This window comes from Mya arenaria, chromosome 12, assembly GCF_026914265.1.
Source record: "Mya arenaria isolate MELC-2E11 chromosome 12, ASM2691426v1".
Taxonomy (NCBI): Eukaryota; Metazoa; Mollusca; class Bivalvia; order Myida; family Myidae; genus Mya; species Mya arenaria.
The window spans coordinates 67,518,890-67,540,897 of NC_069133.1; the positions used below are offsets into that span (position 1 = coordinate 67,518,890).

General features: G+C 34.5%; 2 long non-coding RNA genes across 2 annotated transcripts; one reads left to right on the forward strand and one right to left on the reverse strand.

The window, feature by feature from the left end:
• Positions 1 to 617: 617 nt before the first annotated feature.
• LOC128212448 (uncharacterized) lies at positions 618 to 8,831 on the reverse strand. Its single transcript, XR_008257457.1, has 4 exons — positions 8,694 to 8,831; positions 7,669 to 7,849; positions 6,603 to 7,271; positions 618 to 1,495 (listed from the first exon to the last, which is right to left on the reverse strand). It is a non-coding gene; the product is annotated as an uncharacterized LOC128212448 (long non-coding RNA).
• On the forward strand, positions 7,072 to 20,500 carry LOC128212449 (uncharacterized). Its single transcript, XR_008257458.1, has 3 exons — positions 7,072 to 7,125; positions 13,155 to 13,212; positions 20,475 to 20,500. It is a non-coding gene; the product is annotated as an uncharacterized LOC128212449 (long non-coding RNA).
• The last annotated feature ends 1,508 nt before the right edge of the window (positions 20,501 to 22,008 follow it).

The following is a 22,008-nucleotide window of genomic DNA, read 5'->3' on the forward strand; positions in this document are numbered from 1 at the left end:
GAATACCTGTTAACTATCACAGACATGCCATATTTCTGAGAGGCTTTCCAAGAGATTTCGGCCTGAATTCCAGGGGATTTTGATATTTACAAGGGGATTTGATCACAGTGAAATTTAGCTTGGACTTGAAGTCATCATTATCCTTCATGGATTTTCTCATTCATAATATTATGGATGCTTTCCACTGTCAATCTTGAGCTAGATTTTTAGCTTGACTATTCAAAGTATAAGGAGAGCTATCATAGTCACCCGAGCGTCGGGGACAGCGTAACCACTTATGTTATAGTTTGCATACCACCTCAAATATTTTCAAAGTCAATTGACATATGGCTTTGAAACTTGGCACACTTGTTCACCACCATATCCCCAACCTGAACACTGGAGGATGTAACTCTATCAAGCATTTTGACAAAATTATGCCTCTTTTTCCCCTTTTTCTACTTTTCTACCAAGTTCTGACTGTGTCCTTTTGAGAATGTAGTTGGAACCTGGCCTAGCATATTGGCTGCATTAATTATTGTTATTGTCAATAGTTGTTAAAAGATGATTTTCAAACACAGTTTTAGACATAACAATATAAGTTAGTATTTGAAAGTTAAAAAGTCACAGTAAAAACATTTATAAGCAGCAACGTATGATTTAATGAGCATAGCCAACATTTCGCTTCAATACAATACTAATGTGTTGAAATGGTTACAAAATTATATTGCAGCATCCAAAATATTAATGCCACACAAAATCAAGTATGAGATAAAAAAACAACTTATTCTTATACAACTGTTATATCAAACTGTATAAGTGGTCAATTATTCAATAGGTTCAAGTATTCCAAATAGATTAATACGAAGCACAACATTTGCAAAAGCTGAGTCAGAAACGGAAAACAAAATGGCTACCTTTAAAAATAATTTCCAGCATATTTCTCATATAAGGCGAGTTTTGACAGCCAATGAAAATGGCTCATTTCACAAATCCTATATAAGGCGAGCCAATCAAAACGGAGGAAACTCATATTATTTGAGTTTTGCTGATATTGGCTGAGTTTTGTCGTTACAGAGTGAGTTCTGGCATATATTGTCTTCAATTGTCTGGTATTGGTACCACAATTGTCTCTGTATCTCGTCAAATACATAATAGTTGATTTATAAAATTTGGTACATGGGATTATCTGGATGAATTGTGCAGTTCTTGAATATCCTTGTGCTTTTTGGGTAGACATGGATTTTCTTAGGTAGTTTTTCAGCAGTCTTTGCACAGGTGTTTTGACAAGCAATGTTGTGTCCATATGTTGACTAGAATTGTCCTTTTGCAGCTTTGGAGTGTGTTGTTTTTGAATGTCCTTTGCTAGTTTTGTAGAGCTTGTGATGGTTTTCCTTGAATAGGTTACATAGTTCTGCAGTCTCTTTTAGTTTAAAAGTGTTCTTTGGCTGTTCTGGAGTTGTGTTGTCCTTGTTTAAGGGTAGCTGAGGGGGATTTGAGATGTATTGTTGTAGTCCTGAAATGTTATTGCGAAGTTTAATGTAATGGCAAGGATTTAAAAAAAAAACAATTTGACAGGGCATATATAAACATGCAGCAAACATGTAAATAAATAAGGATTATGATCAATTGTGGTTTGAATATTATCATTTCCTGCAACAGCAACAAAACTTAATTCTGTAATTAATTGTAAGGAATCATTAAATGTGTTCTACAATTAAACTTAAAATTTGCAGTAACTAAAAACAAAACTAATTAAACATGCTGGTTGCATGATGGCCACTATTTGCATACTGAATATATAAACATTTGTAATGAGGGTTATAGATCAAAAACAAAAAATAGTTATAATCAACAATGACACAAAATTCTCCCTGAAACAGCTTCCATTATTCTTCCCTAATTTTGCCACAAATTGGACGTGGAAAATCATTTGCAATTGTAGGTGTATTAGAACGGATGGCACAATTGTAATAAAAAAATCAAAAACAGAAAAAAATGAAACTTTGATATAATTTTTCACCATTTTTCACCAAATGCCACACCAACGTGGCAGTTGGTGGAGTATTGCAACGTTTGCCACCAAATGCCATGTGGCAGTTGCTGTATATTTTTTTTACAAAATGCCACCCAAACGTGGCATTTGGTGGAGTATTGGAACATTTTTAACCAATTTTCAATCAAATGCCACGCTAAGTTTTTTTTTTTTTTTTTGCGTGGCACTTGGTGGAAATAAAATCATGGGATTATGAAGTATGCATACAACAACCTAAGAACAAAAGAAAAACATTCATTCTTTGCAGTCATTTAGTTTCATATGTACCCAAAATTACAAAGGATCACAGCTAAAGGATCACAGCTGATGGTGAAGAGCTGTCTGCATTCTGAAAACAGTTTCAGTATTATTTAATTATGGAGGTGTCATTTTAGCTTAATAATCATTATTCAAATTTATTTGTAAAATTAGATGCATAAATTAAATGACAACAGAACCATATACTCTTAAATATGTTTCTTCAGCCTTCGGCCTAGCCAGATTAATACCAAGTATTACAACAAAATGATTTATGGTAACAAAAAATAAGAATCCAGCCTCATACATTGAATCACTGCAAATATGTTTTACAAGAGCACTGACCTCTGTTGTTTTTCAGCTGTGACAATTCTGATTTTTCCCCCTAATATAAACAAGATAAAAAAGTTTTAATTCAAGTACTGGTTTTGGTATTTTGAATATGGAAATGTCAATAACCTGTTTCTTTTCTTTAAGTGATGTGTCACCATGTGACTTTGTGGCTGCATATGTGTTTTTGAATTAATTATTGTTTTCAATATCATTTTATCGAATAATTTTCATACTGAATTCATTTCTCTTGAATGAAATTTCTATAATAGTTTAATTTTTAAATATTATCTAATTGATAGGTAAGAATCATAAAAATGCTTTAGGCTGGGTAATATTTCCCCATCTTATCATCATGTGTTTCTTACATATCATATGATAAGCCTATAGGGAAGTCTCTGATTGCTTATCTGTTATCCTAATATCTTAACTGTCACTTCGGAGCGATTCTCAATCAATTTGACTCCTACATTATGTATGTAAACTGACCATTTTATATTGTCAGGGAATTAAAATTAAAATGTGAAATGAAGCAGATCTCTGCATATTTTAAGGATCTCCAATAATTATTAGGTTCTTTTGGACACTTTGGAATTGTTAAGAAAACTGGGACATTTGGATTACCATCTATTGTCAGAATATTGTTTGTCTCACCATTTTTAGCACTTAACACTTTTAAATAAGTATTAAGCTAATAAAATATTGTAAGACTTAATGAGGTCAGTCAATCATTTAAAGTTATTGTAATATAATTCAAATATTATTTTGTCTTGAGGTACATTGTCATCTTTATGGTGGTAGATAATGCACTTATTTGAAAACCGTTATTACGTCATATTATAGCCGATGAATATGAGTTAGAGTTAACATCATTATATAACAGTTGTTGTAGCTATCATAAAACAATGCTTATATACTAATTATAATATACAACCAATAAAATTTCAGATAAGCAATCATTTATTAAGTTCTAAACTTTTTTTCATGGACATTCCATTTATTCAAACATTAAGTACAAAGTACGAGGGTTGTCCGGAAAGTTTTGTGACTGTGTCTATATTTCAAAACGTTTTTAATATAAATCAACAAACAATAAACAGCTGTGTATATGTATATAGACTATTCACGAGTTTCCTTTTGAAAAATAAAATTAAATAATCTCGTAATAAGGAAGGAAATGGTTGTCAAGACAACTCATCTAGCGCTTCACGGAGCACTTTGAAATTGACGTTTTCTGAAAATTGTTCACAATTCATATATACTACTCTGTATGAACAATAGACGCCAAAACGTCACGTCAAAACATATGACGACAGTATGACGTCAGCTGCATCACTGCGCAAATTGTTGACGCAATTTAACTGTAGACATGGTTGTAACGATCAGCGGAAGTAGAGAGGTATTTCGAAGATGTCGGAAAAAAATCCAACGTTGACGTCACGCAAGGAGCAGCGCGCTATGATCAAACACTGTGTTCGCAGCGGGATAACTCCTACAAATACTTATACGTTTCTACCTCGGGATAAATCAAAGCAAACATGTTCAAGGGCTTTGGTATTTCGCTGGCATGGACGTTTCAGTGACGGGTATGGAAATGTGTACGATTTAAAGCGGAGTGGCAGACCGTCAGTAGTAAGTGAAAGTGACGTAAATTCAGTGCGGGACATGTTACAAGAAGACCGGCGGAGGACAGTGAGGGAAATTGACAAATCCGTTCGGCTAAAAAGGACAGTTGTTCATAATATCATAAAAGAGTGGTACGGACAGATACTCAAGCAATGGGTTGATTGTCACCGTAAGTGTGTACGTGCAGAAGGTGCGTATTTTGAAAAACTGATAATGACGTGATGCAATGAGAATACAAAGTGCTCTGTGGCTTGTAACCTATACTTTTTGTTATGTTTGTTGTATACATTCACTTCATAGTATATTGTTGAAACTTTCAGGATTTGTTTATATTAGATACAATTGACAGCTGATAAAATTTTAAATGCATCCTAGGAGTGGTAAGTTTTTTATGATTGCAATTTCAAAACTTTCCGGACAACCCTCGTATATACAGATCAAGCAAAAGTAACATGTATATGTAAACACTTTATTATAAATTATTAGTCCTTCTATATTTTAGCGTTTTAAACGCCGAAGAAGTATCCATGATTTCAATGAAGAGGAAAAAAGGAAAGAAAATAATAAATAAAAACAAACAAAAAACACACACAAATAAACACACACACAAAAAAAAAACATGCAAGTATATCACATAAACTGCGGAAAATGGTTGAATATACGGGAAAGAACAGTCGCATACATCTTGAATATACCGGCGTGTTCTGACCTGTACACCCAACGTATACGGGATCAGTACACGAAAATGTATAGGCCTAAAAAAAAAATACATTTGGTTCGGGTTACCCGACCCTACCTACGGAAAAGGTGCCGACCCTACTGTTTTTATAGTCAGTTTGAAAAAAAAATGAATTTTTTTTTTTTAATTGCTTTTCAATATGTAGTTTAAAACCTTAAATGCTTATACAGAAGATAACTTTAACACCATTCTCCAATGATGAAAATAACATTCTTATATAAAGCCTAATAAAAAAAAATAATAAAAAAAAAAAAAAGCCTACCTACCCTACCTATTTTTGAAAAGGATGTAACCCTAACCAAACAAATTATTTTTTTAGGCCATATGGAACACCACCAGGGCTTTCGTTAAAGGAAGTTTGGAAGTATATTACTCCCTAGGAATGGGTTAAAACTTCCAAAAATGATTCCTTGGAAGTACAAAAACTTCCATAATTTTAAAGAAAACTTCCAAAGTTGAAAGCTTGGAAGTTCAAAATATCCAAAAAAATAACAAATACATGCTGTTTTTTAGCTCCACTGGCCGAAGGCCATGGAGCTTATGTCGTCACAGATTGTCCGTCGTGAGTGAGTGCGTGCGTGCGTGCGTGTGTGCGTGCGTAAACTTTTACTTTAAACGACATCTCCTCTGAAACTGATAAGCGGATTTTTACAAAACTTCACAGGAATGTTCCTTTGGTGGTCCTTTACCAAAATTGCTCAAATGGTTCCGGTCCATTGCACAATATGGCCACCAGAGCTAAAAATAGCAAAATCTTTAAACGACATCTCCTCTGAAACGGTTTGGCAGATTTTGATGAAACTTGACAGTAATGTTCCTTGGGTGGTCCTTTATTAAAACTGCTCAAATGGTTCTGGTCCATTGCACAATATGGCCGCCACAGCTAAAAATAGCAAAATCTTTAAACGACATCTCCTCTGAAACGGATAGGCAGATTTTGATGAAACTTGACAGAATTGTTCCTTGGGTGGTCCTTAACCAAAATTGCTCAAATGGTTCCGGTCCGCTGCACAACATGGCTGCCAGGGCAAAAAAATAGAAAAACCTTTAAAGAACATCTTCTCAGAAACCGATGATCAGATTTTGATGAAACTTAACAGAAATGTTCCTTGGATGGTCCTTTATCAAATTTGCTTCAATGGTTTCGGTCCACTGCACAAGATGGCCCCCAGAGGTAAAAATAGAAAAACCTTTAAACGACTTCTCCTCAGAAACCGATGATCGTATTGCAATGAAACTTGACAGAAATGTTACTTGGGTAGTCCTTAACCAAAATAGCCCAAACAGTTCTGGTCTGCTGCACAACATGGGCACCAGAGCTAAGAATAGAAAAAAACGTTAAACTACATCTTCTCAGAAACCGATTATCAGATTTTGATGAAACTTTACATAAATGTTCATCGGGATGCCCTTTAACCAAAATTGCCCAAATGGTTCCGGTCCGCTGCACAACATGGCTGCGAGAGTTAAAAATAGAAAAACCTTTAAGGACTTCTCGTCCGCAGTCTTCACGAAAAACATTTTAACCTACTAGCCAGTTGGACTAGCATAATGGCATATTTTACTAGTCCGAATGACAATTTAGTAGTCCGACTATTATGCCACATTATAAAACTGTATGCTTGAGATAAATACCTATTTCAATTGAGCAGCTTGCAGTTTGAGTAAACATTTCTTTATTATGATGCTCATGCAGTGATAGGGAGTGACATCCTTCTGTTGGGAATAGTGCTCCTTGTTTTTCAGAACCTATGGGTACTATGTAAAAACAAAAGGCATCTTGCTTGAATAGACTGTAATAATATCAACATGGTTAGAAAAGAAATGCCATGCTTTAATAGCTTTGATTACATTTTACTACTGAATTACCTCCCTTTAATAGAAAAAAAAATAATGTCTTAATTTTTCACGTATAGCATCTTTAAATAATTTTTAAACAATAATAATTTATGAGTAAACATATAAGCATAAAGTTCTCACAAAAAGATCAATTTAAAAACCTTACATTTATACATAGGAAAGTATATATAGACTGAACATTAATTTTCGTTTAAGTGACATTCTGAAAGTTTATGAAACAGCTATTTTTAGTAACTTAAATGGCCGAAAAGTGTAAGTGAAACACCAAGTCGATTCTATCTCGTCAGTTCTTGTTCAGGTTAGATATTTGCTTCATAATCTATTCAGATTAAATGTTAACCGATGATCAGAATTTGATGAAACTTGACAGAAATGTTCCTTGGGTGGTCATTAACCAAAATTTGTTAAATGGTTCCAGTCCACTGCACACCATGGCTGCCAGAGCTAAAAAATAAAAAAAACTTTATACGACTTGTCGTCGAAACCGATGACCTTTTTTCGATAAAACTTGACAGAAATGTTTGTTTGGTGCTCCTTTACTCAAATTGCCCAAATCATTTCGGTCCACTGCACAACATGGCAGCCAGAGCTATTAAAGTAAAAAAAATAATTAAATAACTTCTCCTCAAAAATTGATGATTGTATTTCTATGAAACTTGAAGAAAATGTTTGTTCGGTGGTCTTTGCTTGAACCTTTTGGCCAGTGGAGCACAGGCACTGATGTGCCTCTTGTTTTATAAAACATTATTTATAGACATAGGAAAAACTACTATTTATATAAATACACAAGATTTAAAAATGGTATGTTTGAGTAATCTATGTCATTCAAGATCTGCCTTACCATAATCATTTCAGTTGCTCAAACAAAATGTTCTATTATTAAAATTCCACTGTCTTGTCAAACAACAATTTATACAGGCTGTTAAAACAAACATCAAGAAAAATTCCACAACTAATATGAGTTCCATTCTGCAATTTCTTGGCTTCAGGCATTAGGTCAAATTGCACAGGGCATCAGGTCACTGAAAAAGAAATTATACAGACACAACAAGCTTATGGCTTACAGACATTTGAAATGCATATATGATATATACATATAATATGGCAAATTCATCACCATGAAGTTAGAAAGCCCTGTGATAGAAAAACCATTAGAAAATGTGACACAACCTATATATGTCTAAGTCTAGACTTGTTAAAGTTGCACTCTCAATGCATCAAAACTCTTTAGCAGTTTTTTTAGCACTTTACTGTGATTTTTGTGCTTGAATTGAAGGAATTTATACAAAAGTTAGCTTAATCTGAGACAAAAATATTTTATGTCAAAACGGTCAATCTGTGAGAGTGCAGCTCTAAACAATTCAACCAGTCCATTCCCAAATGTGATGATAATACATACACATAAATCTGTGTTGTACATGACATTTCTATGAAATATTGTCAATGTATGCCAACTAATATTTAATCAAAGAGAATTCAATACATAGCTTGTGTTAATTCATAAAGGCATACATATATTTATTATTTTGCTTCCCTTCAATATTGTATCAGCGAGCCAAAAATTGTCTAATGTCAAAATGTCAAACCTTATAGATTTCCATCTTTCTTCTAATGTGCATTTAATCTACTTAAAAACTATTTTAAGCCCACAATGTTGTACCTAGATTGAAATAACAAACTCACATTTCATCAGAATAAAAGTTAACAAGTTGTTCAATTGTTCACGTTCTAATAATAAATTCCAATGCACGGTTAACAGTCATAATAACTAACTAATACTGGCCCATCAAAATCGAAAATATAATAACAATTATATCTTATAATAATAACAATTATATCTTATAATATGCTAGCTCGTAGTCTTACCTCATTATTGTTGGGTATTCTTCCTTGTTGCTATTTGGCTCATGTAATGACACAGATGATATAGATTCTCGCACTTTCTGCATCCCGCTGTTACGATTGGCTATTGATTATTCGCTCTTGATTGGTTAAATGACCAGCAGCTTAATATTGGCTGAAACTTACACATTTCTTGAAAATACTAAAATTGTTTTATTTACTATTATTTTTATTATTATTCTTATTATTATTATTATTATAGTATATTGAAATTATTATAGTCACATAATTATGCATAGCAAAACAGAAAACAAGAGGGCCCTGACGGCCCTGTATCGCTCACCTGATCCAATAAAGATATCAAGAATAACATCCTGATCAAGTTCAATAAACATATAGTCATAAATGTGGCCTCTAGAGTGTTAACATGCTTTTCCTAATATTTGACCTGGCGATCCAGTTTTTGACTGCGCATGACCCAGATTTAAACTTGACTTAGATATCATTAATATAAACATTCTGACCAAATTTCATGAAGAAACATTTATAAATGTGACCTCTAGATTGTTAACAAGCTTTTCATTAAATTTGACCCGGTGACCTAGTTTTTGACTGCACATGACCAAGATATGAACTTGGCCTAGACCTAATCAATATATACATTCTGACTAAGTTTCATGATCATACAGTTATGTGACCTCTAGAGTGCTAACAAGCTTTTCCTATGATTTGACCTGGTGACCTTGTTTTTGACTGCACATGACCCAGATTTAAACTTGACTTGAAGATTATTAATATAAACATTCTGACCAACTTTCATAAAGATACAGTCATAAATAAGACCTCTACAGTGTTACCAAGCTTTTCCTTCAATTTGACCTGGTGATCTAGTTTTTCTTTTTCTTTTTTCTTCTTTTGTATCATAAAGATGTTGCTTTAATTTCATCAAAGGCGGTTAAAACCCCAAAAAAGCTATAAGGTGTCAACCTATAGGTTTTAGTTTTCTTCTTTTCCAATATCTTATGCTATTTTTTACTTTTAACAGTTACTCATCAAGGTTTAGTTAACATATTTATTAAGATCTACATCAAAATGTACACCATTGTACAGATTGAATGATACTTTTAAACTTAGTACATTCCTAAACTGAGAATCACCACCACCACAATCATCTTAACCACCAATACCACCACAATTATCCTATTCATCAACACCACAATCAACCATCAACAACACCACAATTGTAAAAAACAACCACCACCACTATCATCATTATCACCTCCACCACAATCATCATAATTCACCACCACCACTACCACCACCATCATAATCGTCATCAATAGAACCACCAACATCATAATCATCATCAATAGAACCACCAACATTATAATCATCAGTAGAACCACCAACATCATAATCCTCATCAATAGAACCACCAACATCATAATCATCATCAATAGAACCACCAACATCATAATCATCGTCAATAGAACCACCAACATCATAATCATCATCAATAGAACCACCAATATCATAATCATCATCAATAGAACCACCAACATCATAATCATCATCAATAGAACCACCAACATCATAATCATCATCAATAGAACCACCAACATCATAATCATCATCAATAGAACCACCAACATCATAATCATCAGTAGAACCACCAACATCATAATCCTCATCAATAGAACCACCAACATCATAATCATCATCAATAGAACCACCAACATCATAATCATCGTCAATAGAACCACCAACATCATAATCATCATCAATAAAACCACCAATATCATAATCATCATCAATAGAACCACCAACATCATAATCATCATCAATAGAACCACCAACATCATAATCATCATCAATAGAACCACCAACATCATAATCATCATCAATAGAACCACCATCATAAAAATCATCATCAATAGAACCACCAACAACATAATCATCATCGATAGAACCACCAACATCATAATCATCATCAATAGAACCAGCAACATGATGAAGATTAGTAGGACATGTACAGTTGAACACTGTTAATCCGAAGTTGTAGGGACCCAACGAATTACTTCGAAATAGCGGTGTTTTAGATTAACAATTTTCCACAAATGACAGCGTTGGCGAATTATAGATGACGTGAAATACTAAGTCGTGAAAATTGCAATGTCGGTTACCCATTACCAATACGATACACTCGGTTTGAGTTATCTTTCTTATATAAAACTATTTGTTAATTGATTGTTTAATAATTGACAAATAATTCTTAATTATACTTTTAAAACAAATGACAGCACATGCATGAATCTGATGACATTTTCGAATGGTATTCAGGTTGCGTTAACCAGCAGTTATATACTACATCACCAAAATGAATCGCTCATTTTCTGACATCAATGTTTGTAACATACGCGTGCTCAAAGTTATTCTTTAACAAGCGCTAATTGTGCTCCATTGTCACCTCAGGCCAATGCCCGAGTGCATTCGCAGTAAGGTGTGAAAAACTATGACACGATCAGGTTCGAATTAAGAATTGATAAATAGGTGTGAAATACCAAATCGGGACCATTATTTTTACTTCGGAATAGCAATTTTTTCGGAATAGCGATTTCGGATGAAAGACCAAAAATTCAGTTAAACAAAGAAGGAGTATAATCGGGACAGAAAAATAAATTTGAAATAGCGATAATTTCGGATAAACGGTGTTTTCGGAATAGCGGTGTTCAACTGTAGTTATAGTAGTAGTGGGAGAAATCCACAAACTATTAATACCAGTAAGTTTTAAATAGTAGCATAATTATGTAATGATGCTAAAACAGCAGCATGAACAGCAACTGAATGCTATTCTTATTCCATGATGATAATGGTGAATTCTGCTCCATCATACAGAACTCTTGAGATTTTAAAAGTCTTTTTCACCAAATACCACCCCAAAAATTAACTTAGTTTAGTTTTCCACCAACTGCCATATGAACAAGAGCTGTCACAGACAGGATTGAAGTTTTGGTGAAACATGGATCACTGTAAAATTTGATTAGAATTCAATGCAATACATGATGTATTTGCCGAGATATAAACATAAATATTTTCACATGCAATTCTAACCAGAATTTCTAAGTCCAATAATAAAGGGCCGTTATACAGTTATCTAACTTGGTTATTCAAGTAAGCTAGGTGGTTAAGTACAATTGTATAAAGTCTTAATGCATTATATGAAAAAGTTGCTTATATATTAACCTATGTGTGCTTACATGCAAAACCTTAACTAGAATTTCCAAGTCAAATATGAATAAATGCAAATCCTTAACCAGAATTTCTAAGTCACATAATAAAGGGGCAAAAATTATATAATATGCAAGACAAAATTATCTTTCCTGATTTATTAAGAATTTAAGGTTGAATGGTTGGGAGCCTGTGTATAAAGTTTCAATGCATTACATGATGTATTCTTATTTCTATGTCAAATAAAAAGGGCCTTCAATTTCAATTTAATGCAAACTAGAGCTATAGTACTTAGTTATTAAAGTAGATTGGTTGGTTGAGTACCATTGTATAAAGTCTCAATGCAATACATCATGTAGTTGCTGAGATATTATCCTATGTGTGCTTAAATGCAAAAAGTGAAGCTAACCAGAATATCTAAGTTGAATGCAAACTAGAGTTATATAACTTGGTTGATTAAGTAGGTTTGATGGTTGAGTACCATTGTTTAAATTCCCCATGCAATTAGACCTCAAGTTGTTGCTGAGATATCAACCTATGTGTGCTTGCATGCAAAACCTTAACTAGAATTTCCAAGTCAAATAACAAAGGTCCATCATTTGCATATTGAAAAAAGCTTTATCTTCCATCCTCAATTTAGTAGGTTAGATAGTTGGGAATACATATCTCAAGTTTCAATGCAGTACATAATGTATTTGCTGAGATATTGATTAAAATGTGGTAACATGCAAAACCTTAACCAGAATTTTTAATTCCAATAATAAAGGGCATTTATTTTGCATTAAATGTAAACTAGAGTTATCTAACATGGTTAATTAAGTGTGTTGGATAGTTGTGTACCGTTGTATAAAGTCTCAATGTAATACATGAAGTAGTTCCTGAGATATTGACCATTGATTGCTTACATGCAAAACCTTAACCAGTATTTCAAAGTCGAATAATAAAGGGCAATTATTTGCATTAAATGCAAACTAGAGTTATCTTACTCCGTTAATTTAGTTGTTTGAATGGTTGAATACCGTTGTATAAAGTCTTAATGCAATACAACACGTAGTTGCTGAGATATTGACCTATATGTGCTTTAACATGCAAAACCTTAACCAGAATTTCAAAGGCAAATAATAAAGGACCATTATTTTCATTAAATTCAAATAAGTGTTATCTTACTTCATTAATTTAGTAGGTAAGATAGTTGGGAAAACATATCTAAAGTTTCAATGCAATAAATGATGTATTAACTGAGATATTGACTTAAAGGTGCTTACATGCAAAACCTTAACCAAGGTGGGACGCTGTTGCTGATAAAGACGCTTGGGTGAGTAGCATAGCTCTCCATATGCTTCAAACAGTCGAGCTAAAAATTAACTTAGTCCAAAATTTTTACCACTTGAATTTTATTTTTTTTGCCAAATTTGGTAGAAATTTCATGGCAGTTGCTGAAATTCTTGATATGCCACCAAATGTCACCCAAATACATGGCATTTGGTGGAAGTTAACTTGGAAATTTAGGGAAGGGTAATTGGAAGGGTTATGTGGAGAATTGCCAGGATATAGATATACCAAAGTAAAGAAATGTTAAACGATAAATAGCCATCTAAAAATTGTTTGTTAAAATATGCAGAATTTCTCAAAACCCAACATGATTATCCATTAACTTATGTGTCAGCTGCAAATATACATGTACAATGTACACTGGCAGCTGTACTACGTAAAAAGAAGCTACTCAACTTTAACATCACTAACAACACGACAGATCCCCACAGAAAAACAAACGTATAAGGATTTGTGTGACCCTAAAGTTATAAGTTCCATTAATAAAACTCATATGCATGAGCTATTCCAGAAATCAATATGTTCCTTTAACAGAGTGACTCAGAATAAGTCACCAAGTCACCCCTATATTTAGGCCCATCCAGACACAAGAATATTCATTTTAAAATAACTATACAATATAATTGGCAAACTAATACCTTTAAATAGCAGGCTCAGGATTAGCAGTGACTTTAAACATCATTACTTGGCCATAATTTCAGGTTGAAATTTGATCCAAAAATTATGTCCAGTTGAAACTTTGGCCAAGAATTGTCTCAATAAAATGCAAGCATATCTCATATTTTACACATGTAGAACCATATAGCATGTTATAGGCAGAGCCATATCGTAAAAAAAATCTGTCATTTTTTTCAGATACTGTTAAATCATTTATATTTGTTGGCATGAAAGTCGTGGTTTCCGATAAATTACATTTTCTTGGGTACTTGAATTATTGGTTTTTCAATTTTCAACTGCGAAAACACCGAGAAGGTGCATATATTTGAGTAAACATTCAATGTAATCGAGTAAATATTAAAGAAAAAAATCAAATATCCGACACTCAACACGAAAATCTTGAAAACCTGGAGATTTTTATGAACAGCACACATTACAGTACGTATTTCTGTTATTTGGTTCATAAAAATAATGAATTGATTTGGTAAAAATTTGATTCTTTGTTAAAGGCAGATAAAATATATTAACAAAACAATAATAGTTAGTAATATATACAAGTTGTGTTTGGTATTCAAGCTGTATACAGCTATATAGTGCAACCTCTGTTACACCCCTGCGAAAAAGGTTCATGAAGTTCATCAACTATTCCAAAAGTTCATGAACTTTGAAAGAATTTTTGTGAAGTTCATGAACCAAGTATTAAAGTTCATAAACTGTTATTGTGATAATTTATTAGTTCATGAACTTTTGACTAGTTAACTGAAAGTTCATGAACCACATTTTAAGTTGATGAACTTTTGAATAAGTTCCTGAACTTTGATAGAATCAAAGTTCTTGAACATTTCATTAAAGTTTAGCAGAAGTGCAACGTAAGATTCAAGTTTGTGTATGTGTATGTGTATGTGTATTTCTTTAGACCTTGCGATCAAGGATAACCCGTGAAAGTGCAAGCACTTATTTCCAACGGGGTCCTTTGTTTTTGCTGAAGGGACAGCACGCTGAAGAGACAGTGGTGGGATACAAGGAAGTCCGGGTGCGAGACCCTAGCTCTTTTTCGAAGAGACCCCTTGGTTCTTTTACGTGCTCGGTGTAAAGCACCGATACACGGGGTACAACTTTCCTGGGTTAAACCAGTACTGAGTACACCACTTTTCCAAGCACTACCCTTTAAATGCCAAGCGCCAGGCAAGGGAGCTACTTGTACCAACTTTTAACGTCTTTTGGTATGACGCGGCCAGGGATCGAACCCACGACCTCCCGCTCCGTAGGCGGACGCTTATCCACTAGGCCACGGAGACGGTCTCATGTCTTAAAGTTTGCATTTAAACAAATCTTTTCATGCACAAGTGAGACAATTGTAACAACGCCCCCCCCCCCCCCCCCCCCCCCCCCTCCTCCCCATAAACAGAAAATATTTTTTGATTGGTTAAGATAATGTTTTCTCATACAACTTCTGTTTTAGTGACCATGCTGTACATATATAATTGATAGGCATTCATTGTTGTTTATATGAGTTTTAAACTTCAAAATTGACATATGTTTTGTTTAAGCAATTGCTTGAGTCTTTGGTTTGCTATGATGTCAATATGCCAAACAGTAGTTTTTAATCTCCACTATTAGACAGCATGAAAATGTAACACATTGGCTGATAGCTGGTAAGATAATTAATAGCTATGATTTCTACCCTCTAGAGCAATTCAATTAAGTCCATTAGTTGTCTTCATCACTGACAAAAATTGCAAACACAGCTGAATGACAACAAAAAGCCGCCATTTAGAATTTAACTGGGAGTACAGTTCTGCAGACGATATTGGATGAAGCTTTCACTTTTTGTGTAGGTCATTAAAATGACCACGGTGGCAAACTACAAAGATAAACAAGGCAAACAGTATATTATCTATAATTAACAGAACTTTTGATTTCATGGATAAGTACACTATGGTCCGACCCCATCTTGAGTTTGCGAATGTGGTTTGGCACCCATATATGAGAAAAGATATTGACAGTTTAGAAAGACTACAAAAGAGGGCTACAAAATTGATTCCATCTCTAAAAGATATGTCATATGAAGAAAGGCTCAAGCAGTTAAAATTACCCACTCTTGCTCATAGAAGAATGCGTGGAGACGCTATACAGACTTTTAAGATTGTAAAAGGTATCGATGATTGTGACTTTGAAAGATTCTTTTGCTACGCTTCATCAACAAGAGGGCATAACTTAAAGCTTGAAAAACTCAGATTTAGGACCACTTTCTGCCAGCACCAGTTTTCTCGTCGTGTTATACAAGTGTGGAATGACTTGCCTCAACATGTGATAGATGCTGAAGATGTAGAATCGTTTAAAGTAAGGTTGGACCGCCACTGGCAAGGAGACATGCTGTACCAGTTTTGAGACCTGTATCAACGTTGTCTATGGACAGCTGTAATTTAATCATATATACTCATAACTGTTACCAACAACCTTTACACGATAAGATTTTATGAGCTCCGAAGATAGATCGTGACGAAACAAGTTTAGACGAAGAGGGGTTTAAAAAGGGCACAAGTCCTTATACAGAACCCAAAATCATCCTACAGGTATCCTACAGGTAAACTTGTGAGTTTTTACCTATCACTTGTAAATTATTGTTGAACTAAATTGGTTTTGACTCCTTACTAAAGGTACAACGTATGACAATATCAAGTGACTGTAAATTGTAATTTCTGGAAAGAGCATGTCAATCATCAATTTAAGTTTTCTAGTTATGAATTATATGTTTTTCTAACATAAAAATCATACGAACTTATTGTCATTTCGCTTCATCACTTTGAAATGTGTTTACTTGTGTATCATTTGATCAGAAAAGAGACAATTTAAAGAAGTCGCCAAAATTTGTGACAGTTTAGAATTGTGATATGTGACTGCATTCATTTAATGTTCTTGGGTGATTGAGTGAAAAAAACATGTCTTACACATAATTGTTAATAATTTTCACTAAAGTAAATTGTCCATTTTAGACTTAATTGAGACCAGTAATACACAACCAGTTATGCAGCTACTCAGCTATGTGGGGAAAGTGAGGATGTCAACCTTTCTTGTTACCAGTACCCCTGAACCCCAATCACCTTGCCACCATACAGAGCCTCGACCCACCAACATATCCTGTACAATTTCTGCAGGTGCTCACGTGTTCATGACACTACTGACTGGAGTAACTGGTAAAGGTTTTAGTTTAAACAATTGTTTTTCCTGGGAGGACCCATTTCTCTCCAACATAGCAATTCTACTACGAGAGTAATGCCCCTTAATGGTCATATGACTCAAGAACTTGACAGTAGATTGCAATTGGTATCACTTTTTACTTTGAGGCTTATGTGAATTGTCCTGTACCTACAATTAATATAAGTGAATTTTGTTTTTACTGCATAGTAAAACTTCAATGTAGACAGCTTAAAATCTCATAAGTTCTATAATCTTCTAGAGTTGAAATAATTTAAATTGGCCTAAGTTCTTTAAAGAAAGAAGACTTTAATTATGCATTTTGAACTTTCTTCTTATCATCAAAAGCTAAATTCAATGTCATATATTTTTTTAGGGAAAACAGTCTTAAAAAAGAGGAAGACAACTGCCATTTGAGAAAGAAAAGGAGGACATGGGCGATACATATTACTGCACTGCAGTATAGAATCAAATCATCTACCAACTCCATGTTAGTTGCTGTGGTGATCACCATTGGTACAGAAGTCATTTGGAAACTGTTAAAAAATATGAGTTCCACTATCTTAACTAAAGAAGAAGTGAAAAACTGTTCTTGTATAGCGAAGGACTGCTTTACACAACCTAGATGCTAAAAAAGTTTGGCAAGTCTCAGTGATTAAATAAATTTGAAACTTACACATCTACCATAAAGAAGAAGAACCATGATCATCTACAATGATTACATCATTTGGCAAGGTGTATATACTCACAACAGTGTTATGTGTCAAAAAATCGTGGAAGTGTTATAAATGGACGACTTCTTGATAAAACCATAGAACTGTCATATTTTATAATGATTAGTCTTGTTTCATTATAACTTCTTAAACCATCTACATGTTTATTGCATAATATTCATAGTTTACAATTATTGAGTAAATTGTTGTGATCGAAGTCAAATTTTGATGATGCATATTCATAAAATTCATTCATGAAGTTTTTGAAATTTGATTCAAGAACTCTTTTAAATTGAATGACTTTTAGTTCATGAACTTCATGAATAAATTGGCCATTTTTCCTTCATTAAAAAGTTCATGAACTATTTCATGAATAATTCATGAACTTCATGAACCTTTTTCGTTGGGGTAAAGACCAAACCCATGTACAAAACAAGGCCTTTGAAAAAGTGAATAAAGGGTCTTTATTTCATGGGATTTTGAATTTGTGGATCTACCAACCAACAAAAAACACGAGCATAACGAACATTAATGATTTCACGGTATTATATTGACTCACATTATTTGTTCAAACTGGTTGTAACTTGTTGTGATCCAATTGACAACCCCTTTGTTTCCTTAGCCTAAAATTAATGCAAACAATATTGTTTCTATTCTGGTTGCTTTATAAGTGTTATTTTTAAATCTTGCCCCATTGACAGACATGTCAGTTTAAAAGCAGTTAAAAAACTTTAGCCAGATCAGTTCAGGAAAGGTTGCCATGACATAATCCTTAAATCACCTAAATAAATTCTGTTCAGTGATGATTGCCTGAATTCACAAGCCTTTTTATAAGCCTTAAGGATATGGTGTTATTTCAAAAACCATTTATCCCCTTTAACAAGTCCAGGGAATGGTGCCAATTCAAAAGCCTTCAGTCATCTTAAGCCTGCCCAAGGTATAGTGCCAATTCACAAGTCTGCAATAAACTTAAGCCTGCCCAAGGTATGGTGCCAATTCAAAAGTCTGCAATCACCTTAAGCCTGTCCAAGGTATGGTGCCAATTCAAAAGCCTTCAGTCACCTTAAGCCTGTCCAAGGTATGGTGCCATTTCAAAAGCCGGCAATCACCTTAAGCATGCCCAAGGTATGGTGCCATTTCAAAAGCCTGCAATCACCTTAAGCCTGCCCAAGGTATGGTGCCATTTCAAAAGCCTGCAATCACCTTAAGCCTGCCCAAGGTATGGTGCCATTTCAAAAGCCTGCAATCACCTTAAGCCTGCCCAAGGTATGGTGCCAATTCAAAAGCCTGCAATCACCTTAAGCCTGCCCAAGGTATGGTGCCAATTCAAAATCCTTCAGTCACCTTAAGCCTACCCAAGGTATGGTGCCAATTCAAAAGCCTTCAGTCATCTTAAGCCTACCCAAGGTATGGTGCCAATTCAAAAGCCTTCAGTCATCTTAAGCCTGCCCAAGGTATGGTGCCAATTCAAAAGCCTTCAGTCATCTTAAGCCTGCCCAAGGTATGGTGCCAATTCAAAAGCCTTCAGTCATCTTAAGCCTGCCCAAGGTATGGTGCCAATTCAAAAGCCTTCAGTCATCTTAAGCCTGCCCAAGGTATGGTGCCAATTCAAAAGCCTTCAGTCATCTTAAGCCTACCCAAGGTATGGTGCCAATTCAAAAGTCTGCAATAAACTTAAGCCTGTCCAAGGTATGGTGCCAATTCAAAAGTCTGCAATAACCTTAAGCCTGTCCAAGGTATGGTGCCAATTCAAAAGCCTTCAGTCATCTTAAGCCTGCCCAAGGTATGGTGCCATTTCAAAAGCCTGCAGTCACCTTAAGCCTGCCCAAGGTATGGTGCCAATTCAAAAGCCTTCAGTCATCTTAAGCCTACCCAAGGTATGGTGCCATTTCAAAAGCCTTCAATCACCTTAAGCCTGCCCAAGGTATGGTGCCATTTCAAAAGCCTGCAATCACCTTAAGCCTGCCCAAGGTATGGTGCCATTTCAAAATCCTTCAGTCACCTTAAGCCTGCCCAAGGTATGGTGCCAATTAAAAAGCCTTCAGTCATCTTAAGCCTACCCAAGGTATGGTGCCAATTCAAAATCCTTCAGTCATCTTAAGCCTACCCAAGGTATGGTGCCAATTCAAAAGCCTTCAGTCATCTTAAGCCTGCCCAAGGTATGGTGCCAATTCAAAAGCCTTCAGTCATCTTAAGCCTGCCCAAGGTATGGTGCCAATTCAAAAGCCTTCAGTCATCTTAAGCCTGCCCAAGGTATGGTGCCAATTCAAAAGCCTTCAGTCATCTTAAGCCTGCCCAAGGTATGGTGCCAATTCAAAAGCCTTCAGTCATCTTAAGCCTAACCAAGGTATGGTGCCAATTCAAAAGCCTTCAATCACCTTAAGCCTAACCAAGGTATGGTGCCAATTCAAAAGTCTTCAATCACCTGAAAGAAGTTCAGGAAAAGGTGCCAAATCAAAGCCCATGATTACCCTAAACCATTTCAAGGAAGGTTAAATTGGTTGTTGTATCAACAGAAAATGGTTGTTGTATTAATTGAATTTAACAATTAAGCTGTTGTTTTTATCCATTTCAGATTGAACAACTACATACTGGATAATTTTGATAATAATTTTATAAAGATTCTAACAGAACTTAATCATGCTCTGATACTGAAATATGATTATGTTATTTGCAGATCCAGAAATCATCAGCATGGACTTGGTAAGTATGATCATAACAACGTAGATACATAGGCTGTATTGAGGATGAGGAAAGCTATAAAAGATTCAAAACGTGTATTTGTTAATGGCCAGGTTAGCTGATTTATTTACAAATTGAAATGATAGGGCTCAAGTACAAATTAAAGCAAGAAATACGTTCAAAAAAGATGAACATGCCAATTAATGGGTAAGTGAAGTATGCAATACTTCAAAAAGCTTCCTTTTATCCACAATAGAGCTATTTGAGCAAGAAAAAAACTTTTCTTTCTTTAAACTGCAGCTCTTCCTTAATCAAAGTTAAAGGCATTATTCAAGCTTTAAAGCAGATGACAGAATTGTGATAATGATAAAATTGATTCAACAAATACAAACTGTGCCCATTTCTTGCTCAGCCCATTAAACTCCAATCACAATAAGGCTGCATTCCCAAGGTGTTAAAAAATCAATCTGGGTGCAGTGGAATTAAAAGCATCTCCATAGCAATGTAGTGACATTGCCAGTGAATGCAGTGTGTTGCAAAGAAAGCCAAGCCATGGCGCGCACTAACTAGAACTCTGTTGGATAGCAGTAGAACACCATGAAACTCCGTAGAATATCAGAGTTGTCTTTAAAGCTTACTGACTTGGCCATGCATCTTCATGAAAAAAAATCTGAAGGCGCTTTGCAAAATGTAGAAACCCGGTGCAGTTGCAGTGGCAATGCCGCTAGGTGTGACAGGGGTTTAAACAGCTTTTTTTGTTAAAATTACGTGATAAGAGTCTTTTAACAGATCTGTATTAACAATTTGAACTTAACAAAGTTAAAGAGTGAATTTCTTCAGTATGTTTTGTCTAGTAAAGTACTGATTATAAGTGATTATTAACTTAAATGAATAACTTAAACTAAAATAACTTCAAAGGAACATACCTGATGACCGGAAAAATGCCTGTCACTTTGCACAAAACGTCGAATAATGGAATTGTCACGTTACAATTCATAATCCATATTGACCTGATCTAATGATGGTAATGAAACATTCAGTGCTCTATATAAATGGCATTTTTCAGAATTGGGAAGAAATCCATAACCTTCATAATAATATGGAGAAACATCTCAATGGCGAGGTGCGAACAAGTTGGTCCGACCTGGAAGACTGTACTCAAAGTATGGCAACTATTATGGTAAAGCTCCTCTTATTTATATTCCGCTATCTCCATTTTCTCCATTCTGGTAATAGACTGATTCAGATGACTTAACTATCAATTCCCATATGAACCATTTTATTATTCTTTTACTTACATTATTGAAGAGATCAGGTTTATCACCAATGACTCCCTTATTTAAGGATAATTTTGTTAATAATACATTTTTAATTTAAACATACATGTGATAATGTCCCTGATTATCCCGGAAATCGTATCTCTGTCACGGAGTCACGGAATATGCATGTTTGTCCCGGAAAGTCATAAAAAAAAAACGAAAAAAATATCTCGGAATCGATTATCTTATTTTACCAATGTAAGTCAGCTA